Here is a 6,919-nt window from a genome sequence, read left to right on the forward strand (position 1 = left end):
AAATACTCTCCGCCATGCACCATACGGTGGCTTGCGCATTATGTATGCAAATATAGATGAAATAAGGCTCTGAATAAAGGAGCTGTGTATCTGAATAAATATATGCTGTCTGATGGCTATCCTACACAATAAGACAGTTCATTTAATGTATTTCTAGTCTAAACTAAGACGTAAATTTTTCAGTTTATGGAGCAAAGTATAAGTGCTCGTACACAAAACACTATTGGTACAAGACAGGAAAGCGTAGGTCGTTTGCAAAACTTGGACACCACATCTGTGTCCATGCTGTCAGCAGCACTCCAATGAAAACGATTGGTTGTATTACGGTTTTGCACTGTGATCCTTTGATAACTGCAGAGCTGTCACTCACAGACGTAATGTAGTCTAAATTCGGAAGAGGAATATCTGGCCGAGAGAGCAACATAACACCTTCTCAAAATACGAGGGTTATTTTGAAAGTAAGTTCCGATCGGTTGCGAAATGGAAACCACTGTGAAAATCCGATTAATGTTTGCACAGATGTGTTGGGTAGTGTTTCTAATACGGCCATCGATTGCGGCACGTTGCTCTTTTAAGTTATGAACGCATTGTGAGCATTAAAAGGTGCCTAGAAAATAGTATCTCCCGACTGTTGAGATTTCATCTGTTTTCGTGCAGCTCAAATAACGTAAAAGCCAGGCGTTTCGTTCTTCATGACAGTTTACGGCCGCATCTGCCGAGGCAATGAAGATGTTCCTGCAGGCAGCGTTTTCGATCGGAAGTGATCGACCACCCGCAACACAGCAAGTAATTGGCTCGTCCTGTCTTTCATGTCCGCTCACATGAACCGCTGGCTATGCAGACAACATTTTGGCACAGACAGCGAGCTGTAGGCGAGAGCTGAAAATTGGCGGAAAGCACAGACACCTGCCTTCTACGATGAGAGAAAGTTGGTACAACGCTAAGATAAATTTCTAAGTCGACGTGGCGATTGTGTAGAGATGTAGCTGCAAGGTGTAGCTTGCTACTGCAAATAAAACATTTGTGATTTTCACAGTGGTTTCCATTTCGCAAACGATCAGAACGTACTTCCCGAATATCCCTCCTAACAATAAACTGCGGAAGCAAACAGGAAAGTCAGGTCCCGCAGAGTGCCTACTCACCCTAAAGTCAGGGAAGAGCACCGTCGGGCTGTGTACTGCTGTTAGCAGCTGCACCACCAGAGCAGCCAGGAATAGCCTGCGCTCCGCTTCACACTCCAGCTGCCACGCCCTGCCCCTGCTGCGCGCGTCACTGCCCACTCAGTTACCGGGCCGAGTGCGACACGTGAGTAGGCCTATCTAATCTCTCTGTCGACTCCCACAGAGAGATACGATTCTCCAGAATGCGAAATGTTTAAATCCATTTCAAGAGTACACTGAAGAGCCAAGGAAACTGGTACACCTGCCTAATATAGTGTAGGGCCCCTGCGAACACGCAGAACTGCCGCAACATGACGTGGCATGGAATCGACTAATGTCTGAAGAAGTACTGGAGGGAACTGACTTCATGAAACCTGCCGGGCTGTCCATAAATACGTAAGACTGATAGGGAGTGGAGATCTCTTCTGAACAGCACGTTGCAAGGCATCCCAAATATGATCAATAATGTTCGTATATGGACAGTTTGGTGGCCAGCGCAAGTGTTTGTAATTCAGGAGAGTGTTCCTGGAGCCACTCTGTAGCAATTCTGGACTTGTAGGGTGTCGTATTGTCCTGGTGGAATTACCCAAGTCAGTCGGAATGCACAATGGACACGACAGGATGCTTACGTCAGAGACGATCAGGGGTCTCATATTACTCCAGCTGCACACGCCCCGCATCATCATAAAGCCCCCACCAGCATGTATTCTCCTCTGCTGACATTCAGGATGCATGGATTCATGAAGCTGGCTCCATACCAAGCCACGTCCATCCGCTTGATACAATTTGAAATGAGGCTCGTCCGACCAGGCAACATGTTTCTAGTCATCAGCAGTCCAATGTCGGTGTTGACCTTCCCAGGCGATGCGTAAGGCTTCGTGTAGCGCAGTCATCAAGGGTACATGAGTGGACTTTCGGCTCTGCAAACCCATATGGATGATATTTCGTTGAATGGTTCGCACGCTGACACTTGTTGATATCCCAGCATTGAAATATGCAGCAATTTGCGGAAGGGTTGCACTTCTATCACGTTGAACGATTCTCTTTCAGTCGTCATTGGTCTCCTGTTTCCAGGATCATTTTCTGGCCTCAGCGATGTTGCAGGTTTTATGTTTTACCGGATTGCTAATATTCACGGTACACTCGTGAAATGGTCGTACAGGATAATCCTAATTCATCTCTTGTGCCCCGACTATATAACCATGTTCAAACTCATTTAAATCTTGATAATCTCCCATTGTAGCAACAGTAACCTATTTAACAACTGTGCCAGTCGCTTGTTGTCTTACGTAGGCGTTGCCGACCACCACTTCGTATTCTGTTTACATATATCTGTATTTGAATACGCAAGCCTATACCAGTTTCTCTGGCGCTTCAGTGTAATTGAGACATTTCTCTTTGCGATGGAAAATGTTGTTGCGACTTCAGTTTAAACAGCGTCAAGCAGTCTATTACCACATTGTCTGTAGAATAGGCCTGAATTTGTTCCAGATGTTTGTTGGTCGGTACAGTTTGCCTCGAGTGAATACTCTGGTGTGAAAGAGTCTAAATAGGACACTTATTCTATACATAGTTTTTACTGTTTATACATAAAATGAAATATTTTGGTGGTGCTGACCAATGAAACTGCCACAGAGGGATAGACAACAAATAACGAAATCTACGTAAATCTTTGCACACTATCAGAGTAGGTAAGTTTGGTCACGGCGGATCATGTTTGTATTAAACGTGATGCAACAAATAGTTTTTCATTACGTGGAACACCACAGATAGTACTTTCTGTAGTAAATTTAGATTGAAAAAACGCGGTATTTTGTGGTGTGCAAATCGGCATGTAATGGCGCGTCTTGGACGCGCAAGTCGACACGCCATCAAACTGATCTAAAAATGGCTCAAATGGCTCTGAGAACTACGGGATCTAACATCTGACGTCATCAGTCCCCTAAAACTTAGAACTACTTAAACCTAACTAAGGACATCACACACATCCATTCCCGAGGCAGGATTCAATCATGCGACCTTAGTGGTCGCACGGTTCCCGACTGAAGCCTTGGAACCACTCGGCCACACTGCTCGGCTCAAACTGATCTCCTTCCAACTTTAATTACACTGTTGTTCTTGTGGTCTTCAGTCCTGAGTGGTTTAAGCAGCTCTCCATGCTACTCTATCCTCTGCAAGCTTCTTCATCTCTCAGTACTTATTGCAACCTACGTCTTTCTGAATCCCTCTATGATTTTTACCCTCCACAGTGCCCTCCAATGCTAAATTGGTGATCCCTTGATGCCTCAGAACATTTCCTACCAACCGGTCCCTTCTTCTTGTCAAGTTGTGCCACAGATTCCTCTTCTTCCCAATTCTATTCAATACCTCCTCATTAGTTATGAGACCTACCCTTCTAATTTTTCAGCATTCTTCTGTAGCACCACATTTCGAAAGCTTCTATTCTCTTCTTGTCCAAACTATTTATCGTCCATGTTTCACTTACACACATGGCTACGCTCCATACAAATACTTTCAGAAACGACTCCCTGACACTTAAATCTAGACTCGATGTTAACAAATTTCTCTTCTTCAGAAACGCTTTCCTTGCCATTGCCAGTCTACATTTTATATCCTCTCTTCTTCGGCCATCATTAGTAATTTTGCTCCCCAAATAGCAAAACCCCTTTACTACTTTAAGTGTCTCATTTCCTAATCTAATTCCCTCAGCACCACCCGACTTAATTCGACTACATTCCATTATCGTTGTTTTGCTTTCGTTGATGTTAATCTTATATCCTCCTTTCAAGACACGGTCCATTCCATTCAACTGCTCCTCCAAGTCCTTTGCTGTCTCCGACAGAATTACAATGTCATCGACGAACCTCAAAGTTTTTATTTCTTCTCCATGGATTTTAATACCTACACTGAATTTTTCTTTTGCTTCCTTTACTGCTTCCTCAATATAGAGATTGAATAACATCGGGGAGAGTCTACAACCCTGTCTCACTCCCTTCCCCACTGGTGCTTCCCTTTCATGTCCCTCGGTTCTTAAATCTGCCATCTGGTTTCCGTAGAAATTGTAAATAGCCTTTCGCTCCCTGTATTTTACCCCGGCCACCTTCAGAATTTGAAAGACAGTATTGCGGTCAACATTGTCAAAAGCTTTCTCCAAGTCTACAAATGCTAGAAACGTAGGGTTGACTTTCCTTAATCTTTCTTCTAAGATAAGTCGTAAGGTCAGTATTGCCTCACGTGTTCCAATATTTCTACGGAATCCAAACTGATCTTTCCAAAGGTTGGCTTCTACTAGTTTTTCCATTCATCTGCAAAGAATTCGCATTAGTATTTTGCAGCTGTGGCTTATTAAACTGGTTGGTCGGTAATTTTGACATCTGTCAGCACCTGTTTTCTTTGGGATTGATATAAGTATATTCTTCTTGAAGTCTGAGGGTATTTCGCCTGTCTCATACATCTTGCTCACCAGATGGTAGAGTTTTGTCAGGACCGGCTCTCCCAAGGCCGTCAGTAGTTCTAATGGAATGTTGCCTACTCCTGGGGCCTTTTTTCGACTCAGGACTTTCAGTACTCTGTCAAACTCTTCACACAGTATTGTATCTCCCATTTCGTCTTCATCTACATTCTCTTCCATTTACAGAATATTGTTCTGAACTACGTCTCCCTTGTGTAGACCCCCTATATATTTCTTCCACCTTTCTGCTTTCACTTCTTTGCTTAGAACTGGGTTTCAATCTGAGCTCTTGATATTCATATGAGTTGTTCTCTTTTCTCTAAAGGTGTCTTTAATTTTCCTGTAGGCAGTATCTATCTTACCCCTAGTAAGATAAGCCTCTACATCCCTACATTGGTCCTCTAGCCATCCCTGCTTAGCCATTTTGCACTTCCTATCGATCTCATTTTTGAGACGTTTGTATTCCTTTTTGCCTGCTTCATTTACCGCATTTTTATATTTTCTCCTTTCATCAATTAAATTCAATATATCCTCTGTTACCCAAAGATTTCTACTGACCCTCGTCTTTTTTACCTACTTGATCCTCTGCTACCTTCACTACTTAATCCCTCAGAGCTACCTATTCTTCTTCAACTCTATTTCTTTCCCTCATTTGTGACAATTGTTCCCTTAAGCTGTCCCTGGAACTCTGTACAACCTCTGGTTTAATCTGTTTGTCCAGATCCCACCTCATTTAATTCCCAGTTTTTTTGCAGTTTCTTCAGTTTTAATCTACAGCTCATAATCAATAGATTGTGGTCAGAGTCTACATCTGCCCCTGGAAATGTCTTACAATTTAATAACTGGTTCCCAAATCCCTGTCTTACTATTATATAATCTATCTGATACCTTCTAGGATGTCCAGGATTCTTCTATGTGTACAACCTTCTTTTATGATTAAGTTATGCACTGTGCAAAATTCTACCAGACGGCTTCTTGTTTCATTTCTGTACCCCAATCCATATTCTCCTACTACGTTTCCTTCTCTCCCTTTTCCTACTCTCGAAACCCAGTCACCCATGACTTAAATTTTCGTCTCCCTTCACTTCCTGAATAATGTCTTTTATTTCATCATACATTTCATCAGTTTCTTCATCATCTGCAGAGCTAGTTGGCATATAAACTTGTACTACTGTAGTAGGCGTGGGCTTCGTGTCTATCTTGGCCACAACAATGCGTTTAGTATGCTGTTCGTAGTAGCTTACCTGCACATCTATTTTTTTTTTATTCATTAGTAAACCTACTTCTTGCATTACCCCTATTTGAGTTTGTATTTGTAACCCTGTATTCACCTGACCAAAAGTCTTGTTCCTCCTGCCACAAAACTTCACTAATTCCCAATATATCTAACTTTAACCTATCCATTTCCCTTTTTAAGTTTTCTAACCTACCTGCCTGATTAAGGGATCTGACATTCCACGCTGCCATCCGCAGAATGCCAGTTTTCCTTCTCCTGATAACGACGTCCTCTTGAGTAGTCCCCGAAGGAGATCCGAATGAGGGACTATATTACGTCCGGAATATTTTACCCAAGAGGACGCTATCATCATTTAACCGTACAGTAAATCTGCATGGCCTCGGGAAAAATTACGACTGTACTTCCCCGTTGCTTTCAGCCGTTCGCAGTACCAGCACAGCAAGACCGTTTCGGTTAGGGTTACAAGGCCAGATCAGTCAATCATCCAGACTGTTGCCCACAAGGTTTAGCAATAGCACTTTTAAAATGAAAAAGTATAGATTATAATTATTACTATCCAGTTCTTTAAATACAAGTACAGAGATGTCTATACTCTAAGGTACTCCAAGCGAGAAGGCTAACGGAGGGGAAGAAGCGACCAAAGATAGGAGATGGCCCGACCTCTCATACTTACAAAAGAAAGTCTTACCTCAAATTACTGACTGCTAGCGAAATATGATAGTTATATATGAGTTTGACATTGAAATATTTATTTAAACTATCCCCCTGAATGGCGGTGGCATGGCTGGCATCAATGTGGAACTAGCCAATCGACAGAAATCTCTTTGCGGTTTACTTTCACATAATATTTTACACATACATTGTAATAGTTGTTATATTGTGACATTTCTTTGAGTGTGAAATGAGACTACATCTTACGTTTCTGACATTAATGTGAAAAGTCGAAGAGAACTGATGCAGAAAATACAATATTTATGTTGGTATAATTGCTTTCGAGACAGTCATTACTATGTCTAGTTTAGAGTTTTCGTCAGTAACACATCACGTACAGTATTTTGTTCAACGATTAGA

General features: G+C 42.3%; 1 protein-coding gene across 8 annotated transcripts in view; it reads right to left on the reverse strand.

The window, feature by feature from the left end:
- The window catches only part of LOC126284645 (poly [ADP-ribose] polymerase tankyrase-1-like), a 77,210-nt gene extending 75,930 nt beyond the window's left edge, over nucleotides 1–1,280 (reverse strand). For 4 of the 8 annotated variants that reach the window (XM_049983733.1, XM_049983732.1, XM_049983729.1 and 1 more), the window contains exon 1: nucleotides 1,143–1,235. The gene's annotated coding sequence lies outside the window, so the exon portion shown is untranslated. Of the gene's footprint in view, nucleotides 1–1,142 lie in introns of all 8 variants that reach the window. The other 4 variants (XM_049983730.1, XM_049983725.1, XM_049983728.1 and 1 more) reach the window with 3 other exon arrangements.
- Between the last annotated feature and the right edge of the window lie 5,639 nt (nucleotides 1,281–6,919).

The sequence above is a fragment of the Schistocerca gregaria genome, chromosome 8, assembly GCF_023897955.1.
Source record: "Schistocerca gregaria isolate iqSchGreg1 chromosome 8, iqSchGreg1.2, whole genome shotgun sequence".
In the NCBI taxonomy this organism is placed as follows: Eukaryota; Metazoa; Arthropoda; class Insecta; order Orthoptera; family Acrididae; genus Schistocerca; species Schistocerca gregaria.